Source organism: Triticum aestivum, chromosome 7D (genome assembly GCF_018294505.1).
Source record: "Triticum aestivum cultivar Chinese Spring chromosome 7D, IWGSC CS RefSeq v2.1, whole genome shotgun sequence".
NCBI classification, from domain to species: domain Eukaryota; kingdom Viridiplantae; phylum Streptophyta; class Magnoliopsida; order Poales; family Poaceae; genus Triticum; species Triticum aestivum.
In genome coordinates this window covers 613,986,406-614,006,733 of record NC_057814.1, presented here as the reverse complement: position 1 = coordinate 614,006,733, position 20,328 = coordinate 613,986,406, and positions in this window count along the sequence as shown.

The following is a 20,328-nucleotide window of genomic DNA, read 5'->3' as shown; positions in this document are numbered from 1 at the left end:
GGGCTCTCAGCGAAAACCGGTGCCGCCTAATACTTTCCTAGACGTCTTGCATAACCCTTCTGTTAAGTTGCCTACAGAGGAAGACTTGGCTGTCCCTGACCCGGAGGCACAGTTGGTGGCAGCTCTCCACGTCATCCCGGACTGGACAGTGCCCTATCTGGCTTACATGACCCGGGGAGATTTGCCTGAGGATGAAACTCTGGCCAAACAAATAACCCGGCGGTCTAAATCAATGGTTGTTATCAATGGTGAGTTGCATCGCCGCAGTGTTACGGGAGCGTTCCAGCGTTGTGTCTCCCGTGAGGAAGGTCAAGAGATCTTGCGTGAGATTCATGAAGGGGATTGTGGCGATCATGCCGGCTCAAAATCCCTTGTGGCCAAGGCTTTTCGTCATGGTTTTTATTGGCTGACGGCTCACGCTGATGCGGAGGACTTGGTCAGTAAATGTGATGGTTGCCAAAGGTTCTCGCGACGGGCTCATGTGCCGGCTCAGGAGCTGAGGATGATACCAATCACTTGGCCATTTGCGGTCTAGGGACTTGATATGGTTGGGCCTTTTAAAAGGTCCAAGGACAAGAAGACCCACCTTTTGGTGGCAGTTGACAAATTCACAAAATGGGTTGAAGCAGAGCCAGTTAGCAAGTGTGACGCAGCCACGGCGGCTCAGTTCATGAAAAGGGTGATATTTCACTTCGGCTTTCCACACAGTATTATAACAGACAATGGTACCAATCTGTCCAAGGGCGCCATGGAGGAGTTTTGTCAACAAGAGCATATTCGACTTGATGTTTCATCAGTGGCTCACCCTCAATCCAATGGTCAAGCTGAGAGAGCTAATCAGGAGATTCTGAAAGGCATCAAGCCCCGGCTTTTAGTCCCTTTGCAATGGACGCCGGGTTGTTGGGTGGAGGAGTTACCCTCCGTGTTATGGAGCATCAATACTACTCCTAACAGGTCTGCGGGTTACACGCCTTTCTTCATGGTGTACGGAGCGAAAGCAGTCCTCCCCAGTGACATCCGTCATGACTCGCCTCGAGTGGCGGCTTATGTTGAGGCGGATAATGAAGAGGCACGCCAAGATGCTCTTGACTTGTTGGATGAACAGCGTGACGTGGCAGCAGCTCGTTCAGCGATTTACCAACAAGACCTGCGCCGTTATCACAGTCGCCGGGTTAAGTCCCGGGTCTTCCAGGAAGGTGATCTGGTGCTCCGGCTCATCCAGGATCAAACAGATGCGCACAAGCTATCCCCGCCTTGGGAAGGACCCTTTGTGGTCAGCAAGAACTTGCACAACGGGTCATACTACCTTATTGACGTTCGGGAGCATAAAGATTCACGTAAGTCGGAGGAGGAGACCCGTCGGCCGTGGAATATAGCTCAGCTTCGGCCTTATTATACTTGAGCCACCGGCTCTCATGATGTACCTATCTCTATAGCCATGTACATATTATGTTAAATAATAAAGCAGGACCTCTGTCCTTTTCTCCTCTAAAGGTAACGTGTTATTTCCATTACAATATCACATGGTCACTTGGAGGTGGATCCGGCTTATGATCGTATTCGAATCTAGCCGTAAGTAATATAATCACCTGGGGGCTTCCTGTTCAAACATCGGTCGTATTCGAATCAAAGAGAACATAGCTGTCGATACCCACTTGATTGGCAAAGTGCCGAGCTCATTGGGGAGTTTCCTTTGATCATATTTGAATCATAGCTTAACCCCTTTGGGAACCGACGTGGATCGTATTCGAATCAGCGTCGTTAAACAATTCTTAAGGTCACTTGGGGGCTTCCTGTTCAAACATGGGTCGTATTCGAACCAAAGAGAACATAGCTGTCGGTACCCTCTTGATCGGCATCGCCAAACCCACTGGGGGCTATATGATCGCATTCGAATCTTAGCTTAACCCCTTTGGGACGGGTCTCTGGTCGTATTCGAACCGGAAGCCCCAAGTTTTGATCTGCACAGCGGTTCTTATTCCGCCGACTTAACTTTGATTCACAATATTAGTCACACACAATAAGCATTGTCAAAACTGGTAAACCGGACTTGCGGTACCAACTTTATTCTCCGGGTTACATAAACAGGCGGTATACTGGAAGGCCTGTAAGTATGCTATGGCGGTTACATCAAAGATATAATTGAGGACCAGTATTTGGTGACTTGGGTTCATATTCCGGGTCATATGTATAAGATTTATGATTCTCAGGGCGGTAAGCCGCCTAGAGACTTGTGGCTTGTTTTTCTATGCAGGATAGTTAAAGACAGCTATTTGAGCTTAAGGGAAATAAATGATCAATTATGACCCGGAAGAATATAAGGAAGCAACTTCAATGGAGTTAAGCATTCAACATGTGCACGATGGCACGACAAAGTTAAAATGTTGGTCCTACTCTATTACAAGACTTCCCGAGTCCAAAAGGGTGAAGCATTGTTTAAACAAGCCGCCTAAAGAGTCAAGATGTTTGCCGGGTCGAAGCTTCCGGCTCATCCCTCTCCGCTCCTCCGGCTATTCCCAAGACCTGGAAGGTTGACGATTTCCAGTCAATGCCGCTCAAAGCTTCAAATTGAGCTTCTTCGTCAATTAACCCGGCCGGGTCAATTTCCGGGGCAAAGGTGTGCTTACGAGTCGGCGGGACTAAGCTGATGGCTTCATAACGCGGAGTGGGGATCCTCTGATTCTCTGCATCGTAGCCCGGTTGGTACTTGGTCAGATCAGTGTCATTCCCAATCAGGCAGAAAAGTGCTTTTGGTCGAAAGGGGTGCCGTCTTCCTTCAAGCTGGGATAACCAAGTGCAATGTTCGCCGGGTCTAGCTCTGGAAGGAAAGCCTTGGCCCGGCTCAGAGCAGCTATGGCTCCGGCTCTTGCAGAGGCCCGTCGCAGCTCTTGGACACGCTGAGGAAGAACGGCCAGCCGGCGAAGTACTTCCGCCAGGTGAGTCGGAACCTCATTGGATAGGGCCACCACCGCCAAAGCGCGCTGTGACCCGGTGTAGAGTTGCTCCACCAGGGTGTACATGGCCTTCAGCTTGGTCAGCACGTTCTGATTGAGGTTGGCGTTTCTGGGACCTGTTTAACAAAGTAAGATAAGCCGTTCTCAATGATGGGAGTTATGAGACACAAAAACTGTAAACTTGTTCAAAGCCTGCAGAAGGACTTACCGAAGATTGCGGTGACCATTTGTGACACATGGCGTTTTAAGCCGGAGAGTTCGGCGGTTCTCTCCGTCAGAGCCTTCTCTGCCTGTTCGGCCCGGCTTACAAGAGCAGGCTTTTTTTCAGCCCAAGTTTTCCTCTCAGCTTCAAACTTCTTCTTTAGCTTCTCTTGAGCAGCAATGCTGGATTCAAATTTGGCGTTGGCCTTCCGGGTCTCAGTTTCCTGAGTCTTCAGGCGGTTCTTCAGCTTAGAGATATCAGCTTCAATTTTTTTGCAAGCAGCCTGCACAATTTCCGGGTTATAGTATGAACAATTATCATGAGATTTTAAAGTCCCAAGCACTTTCCAAGCAAAGACACTTGGCACTTGGGGGCTAATGCATGTCGAAAGTTTCTATCTAAAAATTACCGGTTCATGGAAGTAAGCCGGAAATTAAGTTTACAACATATTCTATCATAAGTCATAGACTTGGGGGCTAGTATGGTAAAGATGATTATGCAGTAAGCAGTAGAGTGCTACCTCAGACTTATGCTGTATCTGCTTCACCATGTCAATCTCCAAGTCCCGGCTGCTGTGTACTTGATTGACATAACCGGAGATGATCTCTCCAATGCTCAGGTTGGCGTAGTTGGTGATGTCCAGCTTGGCCCGGTGGCGCTCTAGTAATTCTTCCTTCGTAGAGCACTTAGCCAGCGCAGTGGGTCTCCCCGGCTCGACAAACTCCATCCGGGTCATCGGCCGGCTGAGCCGGGCTAGAGATATCCGGGTTGGTGGAAGTCTCCATGGCCGGCTCATCAGTTGGAGTGGTGGCTTCAGGAGCAGAGGCAGCTGGCGGCTCTTGAGCTGAAACCTCCAGCTCAGGCAAGACCGGCTCTTCGACCGGCTTATTCTTCTTTGCTCTTTTACTGAGCTTTGATTGACACTGAAAGGACACAAGGTTAGTACAAAAGTATGAGTAAGGATAAGCACAACAAGAGATGATCATCATTACCCGGGTACGGTCTTGAAAGCCGGCAGGTTCGATTGCATAGAGTCGCCAGAGGAGGGTGAAGTTTCCTGATAATTCGAATCAGAAGAATTGAGCGGTTGACGGATAACACCCGCCAAAGGTTGAAAAGGATATAAGTTGGAGATAACATCGGTCCGGCGCTTCCTCGACGCTTCAGGTAAGCCGGAGGAGAGGTCTGCGTCTTTGTTGGTCCGGGTGTGCCGCCGGCTCTCATGAATCTGTCGCTTCAAAAGAAATTGAGGATCTTGATAAGCTAAAGGATGTGAAAACTTACTTTCCGGGTTACTCTTCGGACTTTCAGCCTTGGCAAGGGCTCCGAGTCGGAGGAAAGTATCATTACCTCTTCAATCACCGGGTTACTTGCTCCTGTGTCATCCTGTGGATAATCAAGATTAATAAGGTGGCCAAAGGACAGCAGAAAAGCAGAATACAAAAAGAGCTTACAGGTTCAGGGGTTACCTTAGACTCGGAGCTGTCACTTAGTTGAAGCAGCTCTGAGGCAGTAGGCCTGCTTCGCTTCTTGCGGGGAGCGGCTCTCCTGGCGGCTTTCTTAGCCTTCCTGGCCTTCTTGGCCGCCTCATGGTCATACTTGACCTTCCAGAATTTATCTTCAGCCTGAAAATACAATGAAGCCTTCTTAAGATTCAGATGTAAACTATCTAAGGAGAAAATAAGATGTTTAGATCAGCGGCTTACCGCTGGGGCCGGGTTGGTCTTGCAGAAGGGGCTTAAGCCGGTCCTCCCGTAGTCTGCCAAGCTCTCATTCAAGATGGCCTTGGTCATGTCTTCAACAATGTCTTCAGGAAGATCGTTGCGGCTGTGTCGCAGGGGGTCATCCTTCCGGCCCGTGTAATCACACATTAAGCCGGGGCGGCGGCTCAAAGGGATCACCCGCCAGGAGATCCAAACTCGGACCAGATCAATGCCGTTGAGGCCGTTGCCCAGGAGAGCCTTGATCTTGTTGATGGTGGGAATCAGAGGTTGACGCTCCGCCTGAGATAGTTTGTCTGGCAGAGGGTGGTTTGGTTCCAGACGCACGGCACGAAAGCCGGGCAGGGGGCTCTCGTCAGCCGGAGACGTGTCCTGACAGTAAAACCACGTCTGATTCCAGTCCTTTGGATGGCTGGGCGGCTCAGCGTAAGGAAAGAGACAGTCTCTCCGGCGTTGAATGGAGATGCCACCAAGTTCCAGGCTTGGTCCATTGGTGCACTCATTCTGGCGGTTCAAATAGAATAGCTCTCTAAAGAGCAGAAGGCTGGGCTCCTCTCCAAGGTAGACTTCGCAGAACACTTGGAAGTTGCATATATTTGACACAGAGTTGGGTCCTATGGCTTGTGGCCGCAGATCAAAGAAGCTCAGCACGTCTCTAAAGAATTTTGAGCCGGGCGGTGCGAAGCCCCGGCTCATGTGATCCGCAAATATTACCACTTCACCATCCTTTGGTTGCGGTCTCTCCTCTGACGGGTTAGGGGCACGGTAAGACATGACATCCTTTTTGGGCAGGTAGCCCGTCTTCACAAAGTCCGCTAAGGTTTCATCAGTGACGTTGGACCTCAGCCAGTTGCACGTGATGGGTGCTTTGGGAGCTTTGGGAGGCATGGTGAAAGTCAGAAGCCTATGATAAAAGGAAAGGTCCGGTTCAATTATAAGCCGGAGGAAGTTTACAGTTCAATGTTTAAAATGGTGGCTTATGAAGGGGCCTAATGACATATGGATAAGTGCATCGGGGTATCTAAGCCGCTGAAGGTAGCGAGAGTAATTCAAATTGTCTACAGCTTTATCATAAATGAGCTGGCAAATTTTATGGCGCGTGGCTTCTTTGAGCTGGAAATGTAAGCCGCCATAGCTCAGCAGATGCAGTTTTTTACTAAGTGTGGTGAAAACAAGTTTCACAGATCGCAGTGAATATTTTGGATCAAAACGGTCAACTAAAAGGAAAAGTTTCTAGACCTAAAACAGACGCAGAAGAAGTTCATAAGTTCGAACGGAGCCTTTATGCAATGAGAAGGGATTTATGTACATTGGAAACGGGCGTGAAACAACTACCGCAACAGTTCTATACAGTCTAAAGATCAAGAAAGGTGGTAAAAATGAAATCTACCGAGAACTCGCAAGGAACGGCGAAGAACACGGGAAGAACAACAAAGAACCTAATGTGGATCTACTCTATGGAGTGGCGAGGGCTTATGGGTGCTGGTGAGTCGCAGAGGTCGCCGCCGTTTTCTCTGGACACGACAGGTTGATGCAGCGGCCGGAGTTGGTGAGGACGAGGAGATCCGCGGCGGCGGTGGCAGAGCTCGGGCGACAGCACAGTAGGCGAGAGGAGGAAGAAGGAGGCGACGAGTGGCACGAGACTCGTGGGCCGGGCTATTTATAAGGTGAGGCTCATAAGTGGGCGCGAGAAACGAGGAGGCCACGGCGTGGTTATCTCGCCATATAAACGCCTCGATTTTTGGGACGACAGTTAAAGATAAGATCCGTTGCGGATATGGTGGAGTAAAAAATGGACTTAATGGAAGATGACGTCACGGCGGGTTACCCGGAATCCAGAAGATGATGTCACGACGGGTTATAGCCTTTACCCAATTGTAAGCCGGAGATTTTCTATCGAAAGGATTGAAGATTGACATGAGCCGGCTCAAATCAATCTGGGGCCTAATGTTGAGGATATAAGCCTTAGAGTCACCCGCCCGGAGGGGCCGGGTTACCCATAATGGTCATCGCTTGAAGCCCGGCGCCAAGCTGGAGACGGCGGGCTAAAGATGGGCTTAAGACCCGGAGATGGCTTAAGGCCCGTAGTTACAACTGCTATTATGGTAGAACTTGTAGCGTAAGGCAAGAATAGTTGAGAGTCCGAGCCGGACACTCTATGAGCCGGCCGGGACTCTGAGAGCTGCTGGGCGTCAACCTCCCTATATAAAGGGACGACTCGGCGGCGGTTTAGGGACAAGTAAGATCTCTTCGAGAGCCAGGCATAGCGATTAAGCTCCCTGGTCATGAAAACCCTAATCAATACCATCTCGACTGGACGTAGGATTTTACCTTCACCGCAAGGGGCCGAACCAGTATAACCCTCGTGTTCCTTGTCCCGTTTAACCCGTTCAAGCTTCCTAGCTGCGATGGCTCCACGACTAAGTCCTAGCTCGAGGACATCTGCCGTGACAATTCCACGACAGCTACCTTCCACTTGCTATATCATGCGTCCCATATTGCCATGTCAGCCTCTAACCATACTTTCCTAGCAAACCGTTGTTTGGCTAAGTTACCGCTTTTGCTCAGCCCTTCTTATAGCGTTGCTAGTTGCAGGTGAAGTTGAAGTTTGTTCCATGTTGGAACATGGATATGTTGGGATATCACAATATCTCTTATTTAATTAATGCATCTATATATTTTGGTAAAGGGTGGAAGGCTCGGCCTTATGCCTGGTGTTTTGTTCCACTCTTGCCGCCCTAGTTTCTGTCATACCGGTATTATGTTCCTTGAGTTGGCGTTCCTTACGCGGTTGGGTGATTTATGGGACCCCCTTGACAGTTCGCCTTGAATAAAACTCCTCCAGCAAGGCCCAACCTTGGTTTTACCATTTGCCACCTAAGCCCTTCCCCCGGGTTTTCGCGAGCCCGAGGGTCATCTTTATTTAAACCCCCGGGCCAGTGCTCCTCTGAGTATTGGTCCAACCTGTCAGTCGCCGGTGGCCACCAGGGGCAACTCTGGGCTCGCCTATCGGAAGCTTGGACAATCCGGTGTGCCCTGAGAACGAGACATGTGCAGCTCCTATCGGGATTTGTCGGCACATTTGGGTGGCTTTGCTGGTCTTGTTTTACCATTGTCGAAATGTCTTGTAAACTGGGATTCCGAGACTGATCGGGTCTTTCCGGGAGAAGGTTTATCCTTCATTGACCGTGAGAGCTTATGATGGGCTAAGTTGGGACACCCCTGCAGGGTATTATCTTTCGAAAGCCGTGCCCGCGGTTATGAGGCAGATGGGATTTTGTTAATGTCCGGTTGTAGAGAACTTACAATGAATGCACATTAAGTCGTCATCGGCCAAGAGCAGGCAATTGGAAGGCTCGGGGGCTGGAGTTGTATTAACTTCCCCTCGAGGTGACAAGTTTTGCTATGTGCTACGGTTGATGTTTCCCTATACTAACAATGCAGCTGAGTACGAGGCCTGGCTCCATGGTCTTCGGATGGCTAAGGATATGAGCTTGAGCCGGGTAAGGTGCTTTGGCGACTCAGATTTAGTGGCCCAACAAGTGTCAGGCAAGTGGGATTCCAAGGACCATCTCATGGCGGCTTATCGCCGTGAAGTTGATGCCATTGCTGGACACTTTCAGGTTTACCAAGTAGAGCACATCGATCGCAGGAAGAACGAGGCGGCTGATGCTTTAAGCCGGCTGGGCTCTCAGCGAAAGCCGGTGCCGCCTAATACTTTCTTGGACATTTTGCATAACCCTTCTGTTAAGTTGCCTACAGGGGAAGACTTGGCTGTTCCTGACCCAGATGCACAGTTGGGGGCGGCTCTCCACACTACTCCTGACTGGACAGTACCATACTTGACTTACATGACCCGGGGAGAGTTGCCTGAGGACGAAACTTTGGCCAGACAAATAACCCGGCGGTCTAAGTCAATGATCGTTATCAACGGCGAGCTGCATCGTCGCAGTGTTACTGGAACTTTCCAGCGTTGTGTTTCCCCTGAGGAAGGTCAAGAAATTTTACGTGAAATTCATGAAGGGGATTGTGGCCATCATGCCGGCTCAAAATACCTTGTGGCCAAGGCTTTTCGTCATGGTTTCTATTGGCTGACGGCTCATGCTGATGCAGAGGACTTGGTCAGTAAATGCGATGGTTGTCAGAGGTTCTCGCGACGGGCTCATGTGCCGGCTCAAGAATTGAGGATGATTCCAATTACTTGGCCATTTGCGGTCTGGGGGCTTGATATGGTTGGGCCTTTTAAAAGATCTAAGGATAAGAAGACCTACCTCTTGGTGGCGGTTGACAAGTTCACAAAGTGGGTTGAAGCAGAGCCAGTTAGTAAGTGTGACGCAGCCACAGCGGTTCAGTTCATGAAGAGGGTATTATTTCGCTTTGGTTTTCCACACAGCATTATAACTGACAATGGTACCAATCTGTCTAAAGGCGCCATGGAGGAGTTTTGTCAACGAGAGCATATTCGACTTGATGATTCATCAGTGGCTCACCCTCAATCCAATGGTCAAGCTGAGAGAGCTAATCTGGAGATCTTGAAGGGCATCAAGCCCCGACTTTTGGTCCCTTTGCAACGGACACCGGGTTGTTGGGTGGAGGAGTTGCCCTCCGTGTTATGGAGCATCAATACTACTCCTATCAGGTCTATGGGTTACATGCCTTTTTTCATGGTTTATGGAGCGGAGGCGGTCCTCCCTAGCAATATCCGTCATGACTTGCCTCGAGTGGCGGCTTATGTTGAGGCGGATAATGAGCAGGCGTGGCAAGATGCTCTTGACTTGTTGGACGAACAACGTGATGTGGCAGCAGCCCGCTCGGCGATCTACCAACAAGACCTGCGCCGCTATCACAGCCACCGGGTTAAGTCCAGGGTCTTCCAAGAAGGTGATCTGGTACTCCGACTCATCCAAGATCAAACAGATGCACACAAGTTATCCCCGCCTTGGGAAGGGCCCTTTGTGGTCAGCAAGAACTTGCACAACGGGTCATACTACCTTATCGATGTTCGGGAGCACAAAGATTCACGTAAGTCGGAGGAAGAGACCCGTCGGCCGTGGAACGTAGCTTAGCTTCGGCCTTATTACACTTGAGCCACCGGCTCTCATGATGTACATATTTCTATAGCCATGTACATATTATGATAAATAATAAAGCAGGACTTCTGTCCTTTTTTCCTCTAAAGGTAAATGTGTTATTTCCAGTACAACATTACATGGTCACTTGGAGGAGGATCCGGCTTACGATCGTATTCGAATCTAGCCGTTAACAATATGATCACCTGGGGGCTTCCTGTTCAAACATAGGCCGTATTCGAACCAAAGAGAACATAGCTGTCGATACCCACTTGATTGGCAAATTGACGAGCTCATTGGGGAGTTTTTCTTGATCATATTTGAATCATAGCTTAACCCCCTTTGGGAGCCGACGTGGATCGTATTCGAATCAGCGTCATTAAACAACTCTTAAGGTCATTTGGGGCTTCCTGTTCAAACATGGGTCGTATTCGAACCCAAGAGAACATAGCTGTCGGTACCCTCTTGATCGGCAACGCCAAACCCACTGGGGGCTACATGATCGCATTCGAATCTTAGCTTAACCCCTTTGGGACGGTTCTCTGGTCGTATTCGAACCAGAAGCCCCTAAGTTTTGACCTTTTGGTTTGCAACAAGTCTTTTTGATCATATCTACAGTGTGCAAGGTAGGTTCTTACTCTGCCGGCTTAAATTTGATTAACAATGTTGATAGCACACAATAAGCATTATCGATGCTGGTAAGCCGGAGTTGAGTTCTTAGCCTCATTATTTGAGTTATATAAGCCGGAAGTATACTTGAAGGCTTGCAGGTATGCTCTTATGGTTTTCTTGAAGATATAATATAGAGCCGGTCTTTTATGACCTTGATCCATATTCCGGATTATATGTAAAACATGTGATTCTCCATGCGGTAAGCCGCCCAAAGACTTGTGATTTGTTTTCCTATGCAGGACAATTAAAGACAGCTCTTTAAGCTTAAGGAAAGTAAATGATTAAACATAACCTGGAGGAATATAAAGGAGCAGCTTCAACAGAGTTAAGCGCTGCACACGTGCACGATGGCACGACAAAATTAAGTGTTTTTCCTACTCTATTACAGGACTCCCTGAGTCCAAAAGATGAGACATTGTTTTTAAGGTGTAACTATGAGCTGCCTAAGAAATCAAGGCGCTTGCTGGGTTGAAACTCCCGGCTCATCCCTCTCCGCTCCTCCGGCTGTTTCCATGACCTGGAAGGTTGATGATTTCCAGTCAATGCCGCTCAAAGCTTCAAATTGAGCCTCATCATCAATTAACCCGGCTGGGTCAACTTCTGGGGCGAAGGTATGCTTACGAGTCGGAGGGATCAGGCTGATTGCTTCATAGCGAGGGGTTGGAATCCTCTGATTCTCCGCGTCATAGCCCGGCTGATACTTGGTAAGGTCTGTGTCATTCCCAATTAAGGTGGCCACCGGGCGCACACTCTTCACACAGGCAGCGAAGTCTTTTTGGTCAAAGGGGGTGCCATCTTCCTTCAGACTGGGGTATCCAAGAGCAATGTCGGCCGGGTCTAGCTCCGGGAGAAACGCCTTGGCCCGGCTCAGAGCAGCTATAGCTCCGGCTCTTGCAGAAGCCCGTCTAAGCTCTTGGAAGCGTTGGGGAAGAACGGCAAGCCGCCTGAGTACGTCTGCCAGGTGAGTGGGCACCTCATTGGACAGAGCCACAACGGCTAAAGCACACTGTGACCCGGTGTAGAGTTGCTCCACCAAGGTGTAAACAGCCTTCAGCTTGGTCAGCATGCTCTGATTGAGATTGGAGCTTCTGGGGCCTGTATAACAAAGTCAGGTGAGCTGATAGCACTGGAGGGGTTTATGAGACATGAATGATGTAAACTTATTCAAAGCTTACAGAGAACTTACCGAAGATTGCGGAGACCATCTGTGTTACATGGCCTTTTAAGCCGGAGAGTTCGGCGGTCCTCTCAGTAAGAGCGGCCTCCGCTTGTTCAGCCCGGCTGATCAAGGCAGTCTTCTCATCGGCCCAAGTTTTTCTTTCTGTTTCAAATTTTTTCTTCAGTTTTTCTTGTGCAGCAACACTGAACTCAAACTTGGCATTGGCCTACCGGGTCTCAGTTTCCTGAGTCTTCAGGCGATTCTTCAGCTCAGAGATTTCTGATTCAAAATTCTTGCAGGCAGCCTGTACAAATTCCAGGTTACAGTTTGAGTGATTATCATGCAACATTAAAGTCCCAAGCACTTTGCAAGCAAAGACGCTTGGCACTTGGGGGCTAATGTATGTGCCGGTTCATGAAAGTAAGTCCCAAGCACTTCGCAAGCAAAGATACTTGGCACTTGGGGGCTAATGTATAGACTTGATCAGTTACTTGATTGACATAAGGTAAAGATGCTGTCTAACCCGGCTATTGAGTGTTACCAGGTAAGCCGGAAGATAAGTCTACAACATATTCTATCATAAGTAATAGACTTGGGGGCTAGCATGGCAAGAATAACTATGGAGTAAACAGGAAGAGTTGTACCTCAGATTTAATCTGGATTTGCTTGACCATGTCAATCTCCAGGTCCCGGCTGTTGTGCACCTGATTAACATAGCTGGAGACAATATCTCCAATGCTCAGGTTTGTATAGTCGGTGATATCCAGCCTGGCCCTGCGGCGCTCCAGCAGTTCTTCCTTGGCAGAGCATCTAACCAGCACAGTGGGTCTTCCCAGCTCGACAAACTCTGTCCGGGTGATTACAACGTCCGGGTCGTCGGTCGGTTGAGATGAGATGGGGATCTCCGGGTTATCAGAACCCTCCCTGACTTGTTCTTCTGTTGGAGCAGTGGTGTCAGGAGCTGAGGCTGGCGGCGGCTCAGGGGCAGAAGCCTCCGGTTCAGTCAAGACCGGCTCTTTGACCGGTTTACTTTTCTTCGCCCTCTTGCTGAGCTTTGCTTGAGCACTGAAAAGACAAAAGGTTAGTACAAAAGCATGAGTAAGATAAGCACAAAATAAGCTGATCATCATTACCCGGGTGCGGTCTTGAAAGCCGGCAAGTTGGATTGCATGGAGTCCCCGGAGGAAGGTGAAGTTTCCTGATAGTATGAATCAGAAGAATTGAGCGGTTGACGAGTGACGCCCGCCAAAGGATGAAAAGGATATAAGTTGGAGATAACCTCGGTCCGGCGCTTCCTTGATACTTCAGGTAAGCCGGAGGAGAGGTCTGCATCCTTGTTGGTCCGGGTGTGCCTCCGGCTCTCATGAATCTGTCGCTTCAAAAGAAATTGAGGATCTTGATAAGCTAAAGGATGTGAAAATCTTAATTTCCGGGTTACTTTCGGACTTTCAGCCTTGGCAAGGGCCCGAGTCGGAGGAAAGTATAGTTACCTCTTCAGTCACCGGGTTACTCGCTCCGGTGTCCCCCTGCTGATAATCAGTATTGATAAGGTGGTTAAGAACAAACAAAAAACAAAGGAAGAACATGAGAATCAAGGGCTACCTCTGACTCAGAGGTATCATCCAGCTGAAGCAGGTCTGAGGCGCTAGGCTTACTCCCCTTCTTGCGGGGAGCGGCTCTCCTGGCGGCTTTTTTGACCTTCCTGGCCTTTTTAGCAGCTTCATGGTCATATCTGACCTTCCAGAACTTATCATTAGCCTGTAAGGTACAACAAAGGTTAGTAAGCTAAGACAAAATCGTTAAAATGAAAGAAGAAGTACTTAGGTCAATGGTTTACCGCAGGAGCCGGGTTAGTCTTGCAGAAAGGGCTCAGGCCCACTCTCCCGCAATCTGCCAGGCTCTCGTTCAGAAGTGACTTGGTTGTCTCATCAATAACATCTTCAGGTAGGTCCTCTGGGCTGTGCCGTAGAGGGTCATCTTTCCGGCTTGAGTACTCACACATCAAGCTGGGGCGGCGGCTTAAGGGAATCACCCGCCAAGCAACCCAGACCCGGACAAGATCTACACCATTTAAGCCGTTTCCCAGAAGAGCTTTGATTCTGTTGATGGTGGGCATAAGCGGTTGACGCTCAGCTTGAGATAATTTGTCCGGCAGAGGGTGATTTGACTCCAGACGCAGGGCACGAAAGCCGGGCAGAGGGTTCTCATCAGCCGGAGAAGTATCCTGACAGTAGAACCATGTCTGGTTCCAGTCCTTTGGGTGGCTTGGCGGCTCAGCATAAGGAAAAAGGCAATCTCTCCGTCGTTGGATCGAGATTCCGCCAAGTTCCAAGCTAGGTCCGTTGGCACACTCGTTCTGGCGGTTCAGATAAAACAGCTCCCTAAAGAGCAGTAGGCTGGGCTCTTCCCCAAGGTATACCTCACAGAACACTTGAAAGTTACAAATGTTCGACACGGAATTGGGTCCAATGTCTTGAGGTCGCAGATCGAAAAAGTTCAGAACATCTCTAAAGAATTTTGAGCCGGGAGGTGCAAAACCCCGGCTCATGTGATCAGCAAATATCACTACTTCTCAATCTCTTGGTTGAGGTCTCTCTTCGGACGGGTCAGGGGCACGATAGGACATGACCTCCTTCTTAGGCAGGTAACCCGTCTTCACGAAATCATCTAAGGTATCATCAGTAACGCTGGATCTCACCCAGTTGCACGTAATGGGTGCCTTGGGAGCCTTGGGCGGCATTGTGAGAGACGAAAGCCTATGACAAAAGAAAAATGTCCGGTTCAAATATAAGCCGGAGGAAGATTCCAGTTCAATGTTCAAGATGGCGGCTTATGAAGGGGCCTAATGATATATGGCTAATTGTGTCGGGTTATCTAAGCCGCTGGGGATATCATAAATAATTCAAGTTGTTTAAAATTCTATCATGAATGAGCCGGAAATTTCACAGCGCATGGCCTCTTTTAAGCCAGAGATATGAGCCACCATGGTTAACAGATGCAGATTTTTGTCTAAGTGTTGCGCAAACAAGTTTCACAGATTGAAGGGATTATTTTGGATCAAATGATTGTCCAGAAAGGAAAATTTCTAGACCTAGAAAGCTGATACAGAGAAGTTCATAAGCTCAAAACGAGGTCTTTTCTGTGAATAAAAGGGATATATAGCATAAAAATGGGTGCGAAACCACTACCGCAGGAGTTCTACCCTGTTTTCCGGATCAAAAGGGGTCGCGGTGGAGGAACTGTGAAGAACTTGCGATGAACTGCGAAGAACAAGGGAAGAACGACCGAACCCTAATGCGAATCTACTGTATGGAGGGGCGAGGACTTACTGGCGCTAATGAGATGCGGAGGTCGCCGCCGTTTCTCTGGACCAGCTCAGGGTGATGCAGCGGCCGAGGTTGAGGAATACCAGGGGGCGCGGCGGCGGCGGAGCTCGAGCTCGGGGGCGTCAGAGGAGGAAGACGAGATTGAGAAGTGACGAAGGCTTATGGGCCGGGCCTATTTATAAGGGGCGGTTCATAAAGGGGCGCGAGAAATGAGGAGGCTGGAGACATGATTATCTTGCCGCAGAAAATGCCTCGATCCTCGGGATGGTCTTTAAAGATAAGATCCGTTGAGATATGATAGAATAAAAAAATGAATTTAGTGGAAGATGACGTCATGGCGGGTTACCAGGAATCCAGAAGATGACGTCATGGCGGGTTACCAGGAATCCAGAAGATGACGTCATGGCGGGTTATAACCTTCGTACAAGCAGAAGCCGGACGATTTTCTCTTAAAGGGATTGAAGATTGACATGACCCGGATCAAATCAATCTGGGGCCTAATGTTGAGGATATAACCCTTAGAGTCACCCGCCCAGGAGGGGCCGGGTTACTCATAATGGTCATCACATGAAGCCCAGTACCAAGCTCGAAGACGGCGGGTCAGTAATGGGCTTAAGACCCGGAGAAGGCTTAAGGCCCGTAGTGATAAACCGCCGTTATGGCAAAACTTGTAGTGTAAGGCAAGAATAGTTAAGAGTCCGAGCCGGACACTGTTATAAGCCGGCCGGGACTCTGAGAGCCGCTGGGCGTCAACCTCTCTATGTAAAGGGACGACCCGGCGGCGGTTCGGGGACAAGTAAGATCAAATCGATAACCAAGCAGGGTGGTTTAGCTCCTGGTCGTCGAAACCCTAACCAATACCACCTCGAACTGGACATAGGCTTTTACCTTCACCGTAAGGGGCCGAACCAATATAACCCTCGTGTTCCTTGTCCTGTTAACCCCTTTAAGCTTCCTAGCTGCGATGGCTCCACGACTAAGTCCTTGCACGAGGACATCTGCCGTGACAATTCCACGACAGTTTGAGTTATGAATGACGTAAGTAGGAGTTCAGGATCACTTCTTGGTCATTTCTAGATGACGACCGTTCCGTTGCTTCTCTTCTCGCTCTCTTTTGCGTATGTTAGCCACCATATATGCTTAGTGCCTGCTGTAGCTCCACCTCATTACACCATCTTTTCCTACAAGCTTAAATAGTCTTGATCTCGCGGGTGTGAGATTGCTGAGTCCTCGTGACTCACAGATTCTACCAACACAGTTGCAGGTGCCAACGATGCCAGTGCAGATGATGGGATCGACCTCAAGTGGGAGTTCGATGAGGAACATGGTCGTTACTATGTGTCTTTTCCTGATGATCAGTAGTGGAGCCCAGTTGGGACGATCGGGGATCTAGCATTTGGGGTTATCTTATTTTTCATTTGGATTTTGACCGTAGTCGGTCTATGTGTGTATTTTGGATGATGTATGGATTATATTTATGTATTGTGTGAAGTGGCGATTGTAAGCCAACTCTTTATCCCATTCTTGTTCATTACATGGGATTGTGTGAAGATGACCCTTCTTGCGACAAAACCACCATGCGGTTATGCCTCTAAGTCGTGCCTCGACACGTGGGAGATATAGCCGCATCGTGGGTGTTACAAGTTGGTAATCAGAGCCATCCCCGACTTAGGAACCCCCTGCTTGATCGAATCGCTGGCGTTGTTGAGTCTAGAACAAAAATGTTTTGAGTCTTAGGATTATATATATCGGAGAGTAGGATTCTTTTTACTCCTCAGTCCCTTCGTCGCTCTGGTGAGGTCTTCTGTCGTAGAAGTTTTGACTCTTCTCTCCTCAAATTTCACTAATTTTTTTTAGGATCGCGCGTGTATCTTGGAATCGTTCCGATGGTTTTGTGACGAGAACATTGTTCTTGGTGCCTCCTGACATTTAGGGGTTGTGGCAGTGTCCCGGGGAGTTGAGCTCCGAGGTGTTGTTGTCACAATTTTATCGTTGCAGTTCTGGAATACCTGAGTTTTGCCAACATCGAAATCTCTTTTATGCAGTTGTTGGTGAGATCACCTCGACGCCACCCAGTACTGGGGCGGGAGTTCGGGAGTATTGCCATAACTTGTATAACGGATGCTTTAGAAAGGTTGAGGTACACGATTTCCGAAGGTTTCTTGGTTATGTGTTGACGGATGGATACAGCTGGATCTAGGGATTGCTAGTTTGGGTGATATATTTTGTGTCCCCTGTATCCCCAACACCAGATTGCATAACCAGAAAGTTTCGGGAGTTTATAAGTGGGAATTCAAGTAGCTCTTAGGATATCTTTCCGACAGACGCATGATATGAGATTGGGGTTCGACGTCTAGTGGTCCGCCTGTACACGGTTGGTTTTACAGTGGTCTCGTAGTGTCTTAAAGAGTCCATGGCTATGCCGACTTAGGGACGCTTCGTATGTCATGTGCACAACCTTGTACATGATGGTGCTGTACGATCGAGCCCGTGTGGGCCCCACCACGAAAACTTCGGACGAAATCTCTATCATATGTTTGTTCCGGCTTATTCTGCAAGCCAATACTTTGTTTTGTTTTGAATTGTGGTATTCGAGTTGCTTCGAAATCAAATATTGATTCATACCTTTTTTCTAAGTGGCTTCTCAACTTATGGAAGTGTGATGATTTACGAGGGAATTCATTCGTTCATTCTTGTTCGAATGTTTATTGTGAAGACTATATGTTGAAATTTCTATTCGTTGATTCAACTTGACTATTTGTCTATCAAGATGCTAACGGATGTCACCCTCTTCACGATGGCTCCGCCAACGCGTCAGAATACAGATCGCAATGAAGGGAGTCAGGCGAACCCTCCGCCACGACCTCCGCCTCCGGAGGCATGGCAAGCTATCATGGCAGCCACCAACGCCAATGCTCAGATGATTCTGCAACTCTTGCAAGAACGCACCCAAGGGCAAGGCAATCAAGGGAATCAAGGTCAAGGCAACAATCAGCCTCACTTCGCTACCCTCAACCAGTTTCTCGCAAATCAGCCCAAGTCTTTCAGCTACTGTGCCGAGGCCACGGATGCCGATGATTGGCTCGTGGACATCAACAAGCATTTTGAATGTAGCAATGTCAGGCCTGAGGACTATGTCAAGTTCGCTTCTTTTCAGCTCAAGGACCAAGCTGCTGATTGGTATCAACAATACAAAGATTCCAGAGGAGGTCATGTGATCACTTGGACTGACTTCTGTCGGGACTTCAAAGCTCACCACATTCCACAAAGTGTTGTTGAGAGCAAGCATGAGGAGTTCCGCAATCTCAAGCAAGGCAACATGTCTGTGTATCAATTCAACATCCAGTTTCAGAAACTTGCTCGCTTCGCTAAACAAGACGTTCCTGATGAAAAGAGCATGATCTATCACTTCAGAGGTGGCCTTAGAGAGGATCTGCAGTTAGCTCTCGTTCTTGTTGAGCCTACTCAGTTTGATCAATTCTATAATATGGCACTGAAGCAAGAGGCTGCTCAGCTCAAGTGTGAGGCTTCTAAGAAGAGAGTTAGAGACGCAGTTCAGTCTTCTTCTTCCTCACTTGTGGCAGCTAAGCAACAGAAGTTCTGGTTGCCTCCTCCTCCTCCTCCGTTTCGTCAGCCTTACCAGCAGAAGAACAAAGGTGGCCATGGTTCTTCCAACTCTTCCAACTCTGGCTATCAGAACAAGTCTCAGAATCAAGCTCCAAAGTCCAATGCTCCTTATCACCGTCCACTCTCAGAGGTGACTTGCAACAAGTGTCAGCAGAAAGGTCACTATGCTAACAAGTGCTTCAACCAAAGGCGTCTTCCGCCTCCTCCTCCTGTCAGATCTTCCAGCAATGTAGTGGTCAAGCATAATCCAAAGTCTGCAAAGGTGAACATGATGAATGCAGCTCAAGCGGAGGAATCTACTGATGTGATAATGGGTAATCTTCCTGTTAATGATATTCCTGCAAAAGTCTTGTTTGATACTGGTGCATCTATTTCTTTCATATCAAGACCTTTTGCATCCATGAACAATTTGCATACTGTTGATCTGCCTAAGCCGATAGCTGTTTCCTCTCTGGGATTATTCATGAATACCAAAATGATGGCTCCGGATGTTTCTATCAAGATGGGCGACTATAAATTTCTGTCTTCTCCAATGGTTCTTGGTGACTCGGATATTGATCTTATTCTCGGGATGGACTGGCTTTCTAAGCACAAGGCTCAACTTGATTGTCCTGCCAGGGAAATTCAATTGACACACTCTTCTGAGGATGTGATCATTTATGCCGCTCGTGATGAAACCATTCGGTTATTTTCTCTCAATGAGAAGGGCGAATTGAATGCCATCTCTCAAATTCCAGTCGTTTGTGAGTACCAAGATGTCTTTCCAGAAGAGCTTCCGGGTATGCCTCCTCACCGGCCAGTTGAGTTCGTTATCGATCTTGAGCCTGGCACGGAACCCGTTTGCAAGCGTCCATACAAGCTTGGACCCAAGGAGCTGAAGGAATTGAAGAAACAGCTCGATGAACAAGAGCGTCTGGGTTTGATCAGACCGAGTTCATCTCCATGGGGTTGTGGTGTTCTTTTTGTCCAGAAGAAGGATGGCACAGACCGACTTTGTGTCGACTACCGTCCATTGAACAAGAAGACAATCAAGAACAAGTATCCACTTCCCAACATCAATGAGCTATTCGAGCAACTCAAAGGGGCTAAAGTATTCTCGAAGCTTGACCTTCGTATGGGTTATCATCAGATTCGCATTCGTGAAGAAGATATTCCCAAGACAGCATTCAGACCAAGCTTTGGTTCTTATGAATATACTGTCATGTCTTTCGGCCTTGTCAATGCTCCTCCAGTATTCTCTCGGATGATGAATTTCATCTTCAACCCCTATACCAATGAATTCGTCCTGGTGTATCTCGATGATATCTTGGTCTTCTCCAAGAATAAGAAGGACCATGCCAAACATTTGTGATTGGTGCTCGACAAGCTCAGAGAGTATCAATTCTATGCGAAGTTCTCAAAATGTGAATTTTGGCTTGATGAAGTTCTTTACCTTGGTCACATCATCTCTGCCAAGGGCATCGCTGTTAATCCCGAGAAGGTGTCCGCAATTGTGAATTGGGAACCTCCTCAGAATGTCAAGCAGCTCTGTTGAGGATATAGACCTTAGAGTCACCCGCCAGAAGGGGCCGGGTTACTCTAATGGTCATTGCCAGAAG